The 13452-nt window shown below is 38.7% G+C and overlaps 1 protein-coding gene across 4 annotated transcripts in view; it reads left to right on the top strand.

Moving 5' to 3' along the window:
- The window catches only part of arhgef39 (Rho guanine nucleotide exchange factor (GEF) 39), a 166739-nt gene that overhangs the window by 4162 nt on the left and 149125 nt on the right, over window positions 1-13452 (top strand). The window lies entirely within an intron of this gene.

Genomic DNA, 13452 nt, shown 5'->3' with positions numbered 1-13452 from the left:
AATTTCTTGTTTTAATATTTTAGCGCTCTGACTTAAGCTTCGGAGTTCTCTGCAGGTAGCGTACTAGATCATCCTGACATTTCAAAGTACTGAAACCTTTGGAATAAAGTGTTTTTTATTTCATTCTATTAACATAATTTATGTTTGTCAGAGAGCCCACCTCTGTGGAAGTCAAGTAGGGAGGGGTCTTGCCATAATTCATCGTCACATGGCTCTCTGTGTGTTCACGTATGTGTGTGTGAGACGCATGATAGCAGCTGCACGACATTCGACTTCATTACTCGGGCCTGAAACATTGATGAGGCAGAGAATAGACTCAGCCGTCACCATTTGGAGTCTGTTATCATGAAAAGATCAAGCGCTTTTTCCCCACTTAGACAGAAAGTTGATGTGATGTCATTTCATTTTCAGCCAATCACAGTTTTAGACCTGATGACCCCTAAAGAGTGGATGGTGGATAGCATGTAGAACTTTTTCCCGACAGATCCCCCTCTTCCGATCTATCGAAAATTTGTAACAAAATATTTTTCTAACAACTTTTAAACTTAAAAACCTTTAAGAATTTTCCTAAAACAGTAGTTATGCCTTTTTATGAATACTTGCAATTTGATATGCTACTAAATGTTTTAAGAGGCTGGTCCACAGTTCAGGTTTGTGCTTTGTTTTTTAAAATATCACAGTCTATGAGACGTGTTCTCCACGTTTATTGATTGTGTAAAATAGAAAAGAATGGAAAGTTAAACTTAAATTTCCTGGATGAACATCAGAGCCCAATGTACCAAATTGCCAACACTCTATCTTTTCATTTTAAATGGTTTCCAGAAAATACGTAGACTTTTGAGTGCCAACTTTATTCTAGACAAATGTCAAGACAAACTTTGATGTTGGTTTGTCATTTGAAATGATGTGTCTACGTGGTTGGACTTATGAATGGTTTCTAGTTAAAACGTGTTCTGATTGGTTGCAAGATTTATAGTCAGAGTTCATGTTTCTTTGTTTCAAATATCTCACAACTAGGCTTTGGCTTTGACAGCCTTTCTGTATGTTGTCCACTTCTATTGATCCTATAGTAGTGTAAAGACTATTATGGCTATGACTATTAAAGAAGATTATGGGGAAATAGTTGGGAATGAATACAGCTCAATGTACCACTTGGCCACCATGTTTTCCATTTAGATTATGTCCAGAAATACACTGACATTTTATTGTCAACTATTAAATAAAGAGCACAAGAAATATGTTAAATTTGTTTAAATGTTGTTTAAATGCTTAAATTGATATTTTTTTTTTTTTTTTTAGATTTTATTATGGTTTGCGCTATATCATTTTCTGAGCTATTTATTCCACAGTCATTTTTGACCACAGAGGTACCAAGTGTTACTTCTTTATTTTTCGAACCTTCAAAATATCCAAAGATTTTTTTCCTTTTGTTGCAGACAAGTCACCAAGTTTCATTCCATTCCGATTCAGCAAAAAAATGTAAAAAGACAGGAAATGATGGTTGGAATGAGGCTGAAAATGCTAGCCAAACTCAAACTTAAATTGCCCACATGAACACAGCAGCTTTTCCATTTAGAGCCACCTAATTGGATTCAGCCAGTCTACAAACTTGACACTCTGAAGACGAATGTGGCATTGAAGGCTCTGCACACAAAATACAAGACTTGACATCAGCGATGTAATCTGAGGGAAGAATACATTTGATTTATTTGACAATATTGTTGTATTGATTAGAGCGTATAGATTCTTACCACAGTTCCGTGTGGATCCATTCAGTCAGTTCTCCAGTATGTGCAGTAGACCTTCAATACTCTTGTTTCATGACCCCACTGGGCATACACACATCACATCTGAGTCCTTGTGCTGTTACAATGGCAAAAGATTTAACTGATTTAGCTTCCTCGACTGCTTAAAATGCTTCCGAGTGAGTGTTTATAATGTTGCTGTTTGTGAGAGCGTCTTACAAAAGTTGTTTCCTCTGTAGGCGAATTGAGACTTTCGAAGTTCCAGTGAAATAGTATGTTCGTGCGCTGCAATGAAGGTGCAATGGGATTGTCTCTCAGCATCGCTTCGGCAGCACCTTCATGCGGCCATGATCAGAGACGGAGCCGAAGCCAGTCAGAGGCCCCGGTTTGGAGCTTCGCTGCCTTCTGAAGGAAAATCAATAACCTGGAGGCAAGCTAATTAACTGAAAATCATTTAACCCTGTCTCAGCAATACATAAAAATGTGGCTGCTATGAGGAGCAGAGTTAATAATAGATAAATCTGCCTGGTTTTATGAAAGAAATAAAAGCTGCTTCAGAGGCTGTGAGGGACCTGAGGGAGACGGCTGGCAGCTCAATCACTCTGGAAATATCATTCAAATCCATCCTGTCAAAAACTTACGATTGGCATAGTACCGGACACAACTGATCCGAGATGTCATAATAGAAGTAAAATTGATGCTGTCCGGCTCTGTCAATTACAGCCATGGACCATAATAGACTGCATGTTACAAAGGTGTTGCAGCATTGTACGTGAGTCTTTACAGAAGAAAGCACAGTCCTCTCAAACCTTTACAGTCTGGCGGAAAAGCTAGGAAACTCACATTTTGAACCCGTGGTGCAGATGTTTGATTTCTTCCTGACTTGACAAATAATTGTGGTTTTAGCATCACCATTACCGTCGCAAGTCCGGGGTGTCGAAGGCACAGCCTAAAAAGTCCAAACACAGATTTATTTGGTCTTCGTATACTGCGCTTTCGCTCACCCTGTGGCATTTGCCAATCAATAATTGAACAGACCGAGGATAATAGCTTCTACGCACACCGTGCCGTTTCTGAACACGCAGGAACATTGGAGAAACTCATCTGGAGGTGAAATAAATTGCTGCTTGAATTCCAAATGCAGCCTGAAGGATAGAGAACTTCAGAACGACTAGTGTATTAATGTTTGACAGCACGTTTTCAGGCACTGAAGGCACAAATTCCATGTTTATTCCTTTTGAGGACTGTTGGATAAGTCTGAAAATCAAAACTATCATTGCATAGCAAGAAAAGTATAATCACAACAAATATCCCCTTTTACTTTTTGACAAAAACATCAGTATAAATCAGTATTGACTCAATATATGGTTTGTTAATTTTATTAATTTATTAATTCATTTTAGTGACCAAGAACATAATATTTTGAATTTTAATGTTTCACATTCTATGTGCAACCCTGTTATGACATCATTTTCACTCATTACACATGTATATATATATATATATATATATATATATATATATATATATATATATATATATATATATATATATATGTGTGTGTGTATATGTATATGTAATTGTGAAATTGAATAAACAAGTATGATCTACAATAATTATTTTTCTTAAACCTTTAAGCACGAATTTCAACCCTTTTATTCAAGTTATTGTAAAACTATTTTTTTAATTTATGTGAAATGTATTTTTCAAAAACCCTGTTTTGTATTAGTCTTTATATATTGTTTTGCATATTTAGAATTTACGATAAAAATATATGATAATATTTTTTCAAACTTTTAAACTATCTTTCTATTTGTGGAAGAAACCTGCCCGCATTTGTTGCAGTAATGTGAATTTTGTAAATGAAGTAAAGACAGTCACAATAACTTGAGTACTCTTGGGGTTTTATTTTGGCGTTGCTAGAAAGTGTGTAAACCCTTAATTTTAGTACACCTCTGCACAGACATTAAAACAGTTAAAACAGTTGCTGTTATTTGTTTAAATAGATTCTAGTTGAATGACCTCAATGTCAGTTGAGTTTATGCAGAAATGCCAAACGGTCTTGATTTTAACGGTGTCTTGAGTTCTCAGGAGTTCAGTGTTGGGGTTCAGATCTGGCTTGGGAGATTCTGATCCAAACAATGGCAGAAGTCCTCCTAGAGACAAATAGGGATGAACTCTGTGAGCAGACAGGCAGGTGATAACCGAACACCATTAAGTGCGTGGCCTGCAAAAACCTCCATGAGCTGTGAAAAAGCTCCATTACTTTAGGGTAAAGAGGGGTGAAACGCAGAAAGGCACTTTTCTGCTGGGAGCAGGCCTTAATGTGGTGCAAATGGGCAAGAGTGCATTGTCACCTCCAGACTTGATGCACTACCATTCCGGCCTGACTGACGCAGTGCTCTTATTGCCCATACAAGCCTGCTTTGTTACCACAGACACCGAGCAACGCTTCCAAAGAATGGATTGTGTAACACCCATCAAGCCTTTCAGAAATACTCAGGGTTTAGGGTGTATTCGAGCTGTTTTTAACACATTTTTGCAGAGCTAATGGTTCAGCGCACATGCCAGTAGTTAAATCGCAGCAGGCTTTCCACCCAATTACGACTTTGTGTTTACAAAGCATCACAAAATTGTTGCTCAAAAGGGAACGCCGTGGATTCGCTCTCATTGGTCTAGCCCGTAAGTCATCTAAACCAATTGTCGCAGCAAGGGTACATAGTCTAGATTACTCTGGAAGTCTGGTCTCACCAGCTAAAACATCCCTGCCGAGACCAAGAGCCGATTCCTGGGCAGAAGGAAGAGAGAGAGAGAGAGAAGGTAGTTACATGAGTGCTTATTACTTCTCACAAACCTTGGCAGCGACTCCCAGGCGCAGGGCGGCAGATTAATTTTTGACGACGCAATCGATTGCGAGAGACTTTTTTTACCCCCTTCCTCCCATCGTCCTAACACAGACACGTCTAATTTGTTGCTTATCTTACGCCGACTTTGAGCATTATTGCTTGCTGCCTCCCAAACATTTGATATTTCACCGGCCACCCTCAAAAAGGGAGATTGAGAACGCGGAATCAAGATTCTCAGTGTGCGATTCAGATCGTTCTCATCTTAATATGGCCTCCACCTCCCGCTCGGAGTCTCTTTCATGACGGAGGTGCTTGTGTGAAATGCTGATGTGGAGTCTTTCCCTCTTTACACCGACTCTCTCCCTCAGGTCTTTCTTCTCCCCGTTCTCCCTCCTGGCAATAGATCCGATCTCCTCAGGGGAAATCATTACATGGCATCATTACCATCCCAACACTTTCATCCAACAGTCCTTGTTTCAAGTCCTCATCATTTGATTAAGTTTGGGGAGGAGAGTGTGTGTGGGTTGGGGGTGGAGGTGGGGGGTTTAAAATGGCCAAACTAATAAATAGCTCCTAGAGGGCTCTTTTTAAGATTGGGGTGCTCGCAGGATACAGAGAGTTCAGTACGGTCCAGAGGGAGGCTTTTTTTCTTCCACGTGGTGCTTGTTTTTGAGCGGAGAGCTGTGGTTGTGGGTGGAGATTCGGCCTAGCAGATGTTCTGCGACTCCTTGGTTTATTTGCAATGGAAATGAGTGTTGTGGGCTGCTTCGCGGAGGTCATTTGTGTCTAATATTTACAGTTATCCAACTTTTGTTTCTATCAAGCACAACAAGAGATGATAGAAACTAGATTTTTGCATTTTCTGAAGAAAATTGCCGTGATTCATGATTTTTGAGTGGTTGCCAGTGCATTGCTATGTTGTTCTAAAAGCTTTCTGACCCTGCACAGACAACAGTGCAACTGACAATATCTAGGACCAGACGGGTAGGAAGGACATCATTAAATTGGTCCATGTGACATCAGTGGTTCAACCATAATATCAAAAAAAGCTACAAAAATACTATTTGTGTGTCAAGAAAACAAAAATAATCCCTTTTTGAGTCGCGTGGACTGTTTTAACAATGGCTTACTACCTTCCTATTTTTTTGTGGATTGTAAGACTTTATGTAAGAGTATAATTAAGGATTCAAGATAGAAACGCAGCATACGATGGTCTTGTGTTCCTTCTTCTGTAAAGGTGTGGACATATTAGCGATATTTTGGCAAATTTTATTCATTTAAATTTGTCAGTAGTGAAACAATGCATGGCTCACAGCTTAAACAACAGCTTTCTGTTGGTTAACTCAGTCAATTTTAACTCGAGCAAAATCACCGTGGGGAATTTTTGTAATTAAGCAACACTTCATATCACATGTATTCGAATGCATGTAAATAGCACACCAATTATTCATGCTTGAACTAATTTTGAAATAAATTCTTGATTTTAATATTTACGCTTTCTTTTTCAAACTTTTCTTCAAATTCCCAATCCCAAGTAAAATGAAAGTGGAAGCTCACGAGCTGAACATTTGTTCGGTCTGTTGCGATAACTTCTGTTGTTTTGTGCTGTCCAGGTCTCTGAATTGTTCGTGTGCATAGTTTTCTAGGAGGTGCTCGAAGGTGACGTGGAGAGACAGGAAATAACTGTGTGCTTTATTTTCCCGAGCCTGCAGTGGGCTGGCAATAGTAAAGCTTTCAGACAACCATCCAAGAACTAATCACTCACATTTAGAATTCGCTCGGAGGTTCAGAGCGAGCGACACACACACTTTCTCTCTCCATCTCACTACTGCTCTCTTTGCCCAACCCACGTATCTGACCCAAGACCAGAAAGCACAGCAGGAGTGTGGGCGTACTTTTCCAGCTTCATCCAGAGGTCACGGGTCACCAGTCGAGGAGGAAAACAGACGTCTTTTATCGCCATTTACTAATATAAACACATTTAACCGGCAAATAAACAAACAGCGGAGATGAGCGGACAGCAGCGTCCATTATTTTGCACATTTCGTGATTGAGCGAATGAAAAGTTCTTCAGAATTCCCTTGCTGTATTCCTGCTTGAAAAACATTGTCAGAATCTATTGTTTTGGTTGCAGCTACTTTTTTCTTAAAGTTAGCTTACAATCTCTGATCGGTTAGTGATGGGTCAGTGATGAGACCCCAGTCTCATGTCCAGTGTTAAGCTAAAGTCTCGTCAGGTATTACAGCCGTCATGAGTGTGATGGTGGGCAGTAATTACACGGCTCCGCTGCTCTGCGGTGATTCCTGTGTCAAAACGAATGCCGTGGATTGGCAGGGTCCACTGGCCCGGGTCCCCTGGGTGCCCATTAGAAACGTAGCTCACTGGTCTGATTAGCACCCCATACTCCTCTTTCTTCTCATTTTTTTCTTTTTTTTTCTCTTTTTGCTAGCACTGTGAATACAAGGTATAGAATGCTTACTGAAAGACTTCTCAACCATTTTTATGTTTCAAGAGTCTTGCAACATCAACCACTTAACAAAATAAAGTTATGCGTTTTATGTGTATATATATATTTTTAGAGATGCCAAATAATTTTTTATTATAAAAATTACAATAATAATGTTAATTTATTATTTATTAATAATTTATAAGTTTTTTTATTATAATTATTACTGTTATTATTAAATACTGCCATAAGGCATTCTCGTCTATGATATCATGCTGAATCTAATGTTGTAATAATTATACATTTACATATAAATTTCATTACGATGCCTTTTTAAATAGTTGTTTATTTTTCGAAAATCACATCTAGTAACCAATGCATTTTAAATCCAAAAGCTTGCCCTGTGTGACCGGTCCCTCAAAGTTGCAAGCATTCATTTAATTTCTGGTATTATATGCCATATTATATCTATTGGATCGGTGTCTGGATTTAATAGAAAAAAATATCCTGAAAGCAAAAGGTAGCTTTAGAGCACTTGGTAACCTTCACCTATTGCTGCCTTGCTAAATTGAGTTTTCCTTTTCATCTAGGTCGTGATTTAGCCTCCATTTCATGTAATTAAAGAGCTCCAGTCTATTATACTAAGTAAAGCCAAGAGAAGTAAAAACAGTATATGCCAAATACAGTTCAAGACCCGCATCTCTTGCGAGCCCAGAGTCGAGAACCTCTTGCTTATTGTGTTTGTTAGGACTGCCTTTGTGATTCGGGTCCACGCTTAGTAGTAGAATTTGGTTTGCGCAGCTCAACCCTACACCTGTTAAAATCGCAGTAGTAGTGTGTAGAAATCCTTGGGCACAAACATAACCTTCACAGATGTGGTAGTGCACAAGCACTCCTCCAGTAAATGAGGCCATAAAAGCCAGGAGTCCAATTATGCACCTGAAATAAAGCTCTCATCCAGCGAAGGCTTCGCGCTTGACGCTCAAGGCCACACGTATCCGCCGGCCCGGGTCTTCGAGAGCTAATGCCTAACAGATCAACATTCTTCTCATATCGCTCATCGGGTGCTGGAGAAATCACAAGCCCATCTGCCGCAAATAAGTCTCGGAGGAGGGTTTGCGCTTGTTTCTGAGGTTGCTCGAGATGAGGTAGTGCTGTTCTTATCTCACCGGACTTCAGTTTAACGGGCTTTAGTCGGTTCCCGTAGCAGTGCAGCAATGTTTGATTACTCTTAAATCACCCGCTGAGAAAACCCGGAGCTCAGCTCTCCCTGTTGCCGCAGCCATTTCAGCCTGGCAAAATAAGATGTTTCAAGTCGTTACGCCTGTCCTGAGTACGTAAGCTCGAGGTAGGGACGCTAGAAAATTGCCTTGAATAATCTCAAATATTTGCTTTGAAAGGGTTTGTGAGGGTGTTGTCAGGAGCTACGCGTGTCTCGCACCCCCTGCTGAATACAATCATCTCTCCAATTTAGTATAAATTAGGTCAAATGGGAATAGCCCATCATAAACGGCTAGAGCTATTCTCAGCTCCAGCTGTGTAGATGTACTTGAAAGAAGGTGTTAACTAAGACACTGAAATAGCCATTAGCGCTGCTCTGCATGACTGGATCACATGCAATCTTCATTTAAATTCCACAAAATCTGGGTCTTTATAACCCAAGGTCTGCAATAACACAGCGATGTATGTTTGCTGACCTGAGGTGTACATCATGGGCTACGGTTTACGAAACTGGGAGCCACTGAGGGCCGTAAAAGTATCAGAATATTACACGAAAAGTGAAACATTTGAAGAGTGTATTTGCAGTTACATGATAATTGTGTTATCGTGTTCTTAATATATTTTGTGTTAGTTAGCTAGTATTCTTTACCTAATACAAGCAAAAAAAAAACAACAACTGCAGTTTGATCGAAATAAATTGGACAAATATATTAGACACACAATGATATTGATTAGTTCTCTCTCATCGGTAGCCAATGTGACTCTGGACCACAAAACCAGTCATAAGGATAATTTTTATTTTTAAATTGGGATTTGTATACAGTCTAAGCAGATCTATTCCTCCAAGATCAAATACATTAACTTGGTTTTGTTGTTTTGTACTTAAATATGGCTCTTAGAATGGGTGAATTTCTTCATATCTCCATTTGTCTGGCATGTGCATTTCAGTGTCACTGCTGGGCCTTCCTGGTGGACCAATCCTGGTCCATCTGGTATAGGTTAGTGTGCCACATCAAAAGGGAGAACTTCACAGGGCCTGCGAACTCTGAATCTCTCTCAGTTCGTTTGTCGGCGCTGTGCTATCCAGAGCACATTACTGATAATGGCAGGCCGCCTTTGCAGATCTGTCTGTGTCGATAACACGTCTTGCATTCTTTAAATAACAGATCACAGATCAGCTGAATGAGCCGCATGGAATAAATTGCCAGTGACATTTAAGGTGAAATAACTAGCATTCTTCCTGCCTAACAGTGTATGATGAGCCACTTATGTGCATCTACGGAGTTGAGATTGACACGAGGATGGAGAGGCATGTTTGTATGTGCGTGCAAGCTTGGGTTTTTGTGGTGTGTGCATCTTCATTACGGACCCCTGACAGGCCTGTGGTTGTGTGCATAGATTGTTGTTAATGTTGATGGTAATGGTTACAGAATCACACAAAAACAGAATCGCACAACTCGTCTGATATATGATTTGTTTCTGGATGAACATAAAAAATAATTTGGTTTTAGCACATCTAAGTCAAATCTGTTTTCAAATTGATAGTCTTAAAAGCAAAACCTCACATAAAACTCAAGTTCATCCATCCATCTGTTAGTGGAACTTTAATTGAAATCAACAACAAAACCACTGCCGTTTAAAAGTGAATTTATCTTGTTTTAAGGATTTTTTTTAACCATAAAGCAAGGCAAAAAGCATCCTTATATCATGTCATACTGTAACAGAATTGATTTTGAGTCTTGATATACTCAGTGGATCATTCTTGATAGCAATGGCATGTTTAGGTTAAAAATAGCATTTAGCTTAGCATAAGCGAATGTTGACATAAGTTTACATTAGTTTAACTATTTCTGCTGCTCAATTTTACTTACAAAAACCCAACCGTTTTTTTTATTCTGATTGTACGTTGATTCTAGCCAGGAACGAGTCAAAAAAGCTAGCCTATTGTTTGTAGCTTTGTTTCTATTTGATACTAAAGGCTAATTTCACATAAGCATCCCTACAGGTACAAATACTTGAGACACACCATAAAGAACAAAGACAAACCATATACACACCATATACTCATTGTCCTGATTTTTGCTCACTCTTTTCTTATAAAAGGGTCAACATGGATTCATTTTATGCAGCTTGTCTGAACAAAAAGGCTAGCAAAATCCATATTTGTGAATGTTAAGTGTAATTAGGGATGTGTTTTATACACCGAGTACAGTGATTACATTATCCGGACCCCATTACAACGTCTTTATCAGGTTTTGTTTTTGAGTAAGAAAGGGCCATTGTGTTTAGCCAATATCAGCTAACGATCCGCTAATCAGGAATGGGAAAAGAGCTCATTGAGCATCGGTACTAGCCATTGGCTAATCTATCCGAGGGCTGTTTTCCACTGGGTAGCGTACACTCGAATTGGACCAAAAATTCTTAAGTCCATTATCAGTGCAATAAAGAGCTAATGACCCAATGACGGGAATATATTTGCTGTGGCACCCATCTCTACGAAGAGGCCGAAGGATAAGGAGTCATTAAGACAGCGTTATCTGGTCCAGATAGCATTGGCATGTCTACGCAGATCATTATTTTCGCCCCTGGAGCCGTTTGCCAAACGAGAAGAGCCGTATGAGCAAAGCGGGCGCTCAGACTCGGCGGTCAGCTGCGGTGTGGAGCGGGAGCCGCTAACAATACGTGCCCTGGCAGCTAATTCTCTTTCTAAATGCCCCTAATGACTATTTTATGAAAAGATCTTGCATTTTATTATTCGTTTAGCTTTAGTCAGCTTGCTGTTTGCTGGAGTTTTGAAGATGAGATGTTTCTGCGCCACACACACACACACACACACACATGTACACGCACACGTTATCTTTTATTCTTTCGTCGAGCATTGGTCTTAAACAAACGCCCCTGTGAATAGCCCTGATAAAACAATAAGAGAGTGTTAAATAAGACAGTTTGTGCTGTCTCTCTCAATGCTTTCGGAGTGCTCTTTCTCTCAGAGTAAGACGACGTGATGAAAGCTGCTTTTACATAGAAATACAACAATGCAAGGTGAGGAGTTCTGACAGAGGAACAACAACCCAAATTTCATGCTATTGTATCTATTTTGACTGTTGAAATAGGTAGAAAATAGCTTTTTGGTGCATCTGACTCAAATCGGTTTAGTTTTTTGCTGTCTGCACGGCAGAACACAAGATCAAGTTAACAGACCTGATCAAAACCATCACCTGATGTCTGATTTCATTCATTCATTCATTCATTCATTCATTCGATCTGATCCGAACTATACCCAACAATTGTCATTTTTTTCATTTATTCATTCAATACAAACACACTCATTTGTTGCTCACTCTTTTCCTTTGTAGCCAACGATGTGATATATTACTCAACCGTATAGTACTTTGCTAAATTGTATTGTGCAAGATTGTATTGCACTGTATAGTGCTTATGTTGTGTATATAATATTTCAGTGACCACAGTGTTACAGCTAACAGTATGGTTTCATTAAATCTTTCTTCAAAGACTCAATATATGAGACAATTACGGTAAATTAGCGCAGTAGATCCCCCCAGTTCCCTTCGACTGGATTGTTATCTAGCGAGGTTTCAGAGCCGTCTCTGCTTTTATGGAAGGACTTAACAGCTTGAGTCTAATCAAAGACATTTTTCCCTCTGTGTTTCAGGCTAAAGAAATTCAATTAGTTTAATTGGTCTGCTTATTATAGGCTGTAATGTGATGTGAGTGCCGCTGTTGTCAAACTTCACAGGCTACTTTAAACAGCCTCCTTAATTAGATAGAGAACTTTAATCTCAGTGTTTCAATTGTACAGTGAAGAGGATCTTCAAGCAATATTCTGGCTTTGCTTGCAAAGCAAACTACAAAAGCTTTTAAATAGCTCAAGTGTGGGCCTTCCTTACATACATCTATAGGTTTATATGCAGACAATATTGCAAGTTTTCATTATACAACTCTCTGGCATACATAATTCTCATCAAATGTTTGCATTATGACCATATGTTTCCGTTATTGTTCCATGCAGCTGATATTTTACATTCAGTAGCTATTTATTTTATTTTATGTCTCTTGTATCATGTTGTGGTTGATTTATTTTGTCAGATTTATATAATAAAAAAAGTAAAATTGTTCACATTTAATATTTTATTTTATTTTTTATAGCAGCCACATAATGATATTAGACGTATGAGAGTAGTGGTTATTATTTTTTATGAGAGCATACAAGTGTCTTCTTTGATTTTATTTTATTTTTTTCCCAAAGCATAATTTTATTTATTGATATTTATTCCGATCCAACAATTAATCTCTTAATTTTTTAACTCTAAATTTCTATTTAGTTTTAGATATTAATTTTAATATTTAATGTGGTGGTTGTTTTAGTTAATAAATATTAAGTTGAATGTCAAACTTGCATTTGTGCTGTTGTTCTGAATTGATATTCAGTTTATTCAAAACGGCTTTTTTTATTTTGCCTAAATAAACCCCTGCAGGTTAAACTCGGGGCCCTCTGCTTTGTTTTAGTGTCTTAATCGCCAAAGCCAAGGTTAAATTGGACTGGGTGACCACCTTTAAGTTAAAACACTTCCCTATTAAACACGCAGCTGGTTTTAGTTGGACTGGTGGATCTGTATCTTTCTCTCTCACCCTTTTTTCCTATCCTCAGACTAAAGGGGTGGAAATTTTTGAGGGGCAATGACAACAAAATGGATGACAAAATGACAAATTGCACTTATGATCAATCACAGAACCGGAAGTGCAGCATGGTCTGGTGGATAGGCTAATGGAGTGGAGACCTGAAGGTTCACCACTGGCTGCTCGGCAGCTACACTTGTGCCCTTGAGCGAGGCACTTAACCCAAATTGCTTCAGTAAACACTCCGTCTAAGAAATGACAGTGTATGCAAACCGGCCCATCGGCTTTCTTTACAGACAGAGAGAATGGCATTTTCAATACATTTTGGTGTACCTTGACTTTTTTTGTCTCGTGAATCCCATGTTTTTTTATTGTTAGAGACTTCTCACGGTAGTCTCTAACAATAATGTGTAACGGTAACATTATTTGGACCCAATGCAGAAGCTCAAGTTCAGTCATTCCATATTTTATGTAAATAAAAAAGTTATTATTTTTATTATTTATTATTATTATAAATAAAAACACAAACCAAATAATTAAATTATTTCATGTTCAG

This window comes from Puntigrus tetrazona, chromosome 4, assembly GCF_018831695.1.
Source record: "Puntigrus tetrazona isolate hp1 chromosome 4, ASM1883169v1, whole genome shotgun sequence".
Lineage (NCBI taxonomy): Eukaryota > Metazoa > Chordata > Actinopteri > Cypriniformes > Cyprinidae > Puntigrus > Puntigrus tetrazona.
This window is presented reverse-complemented; position numbering and strand designations above follow the sequence as displayed.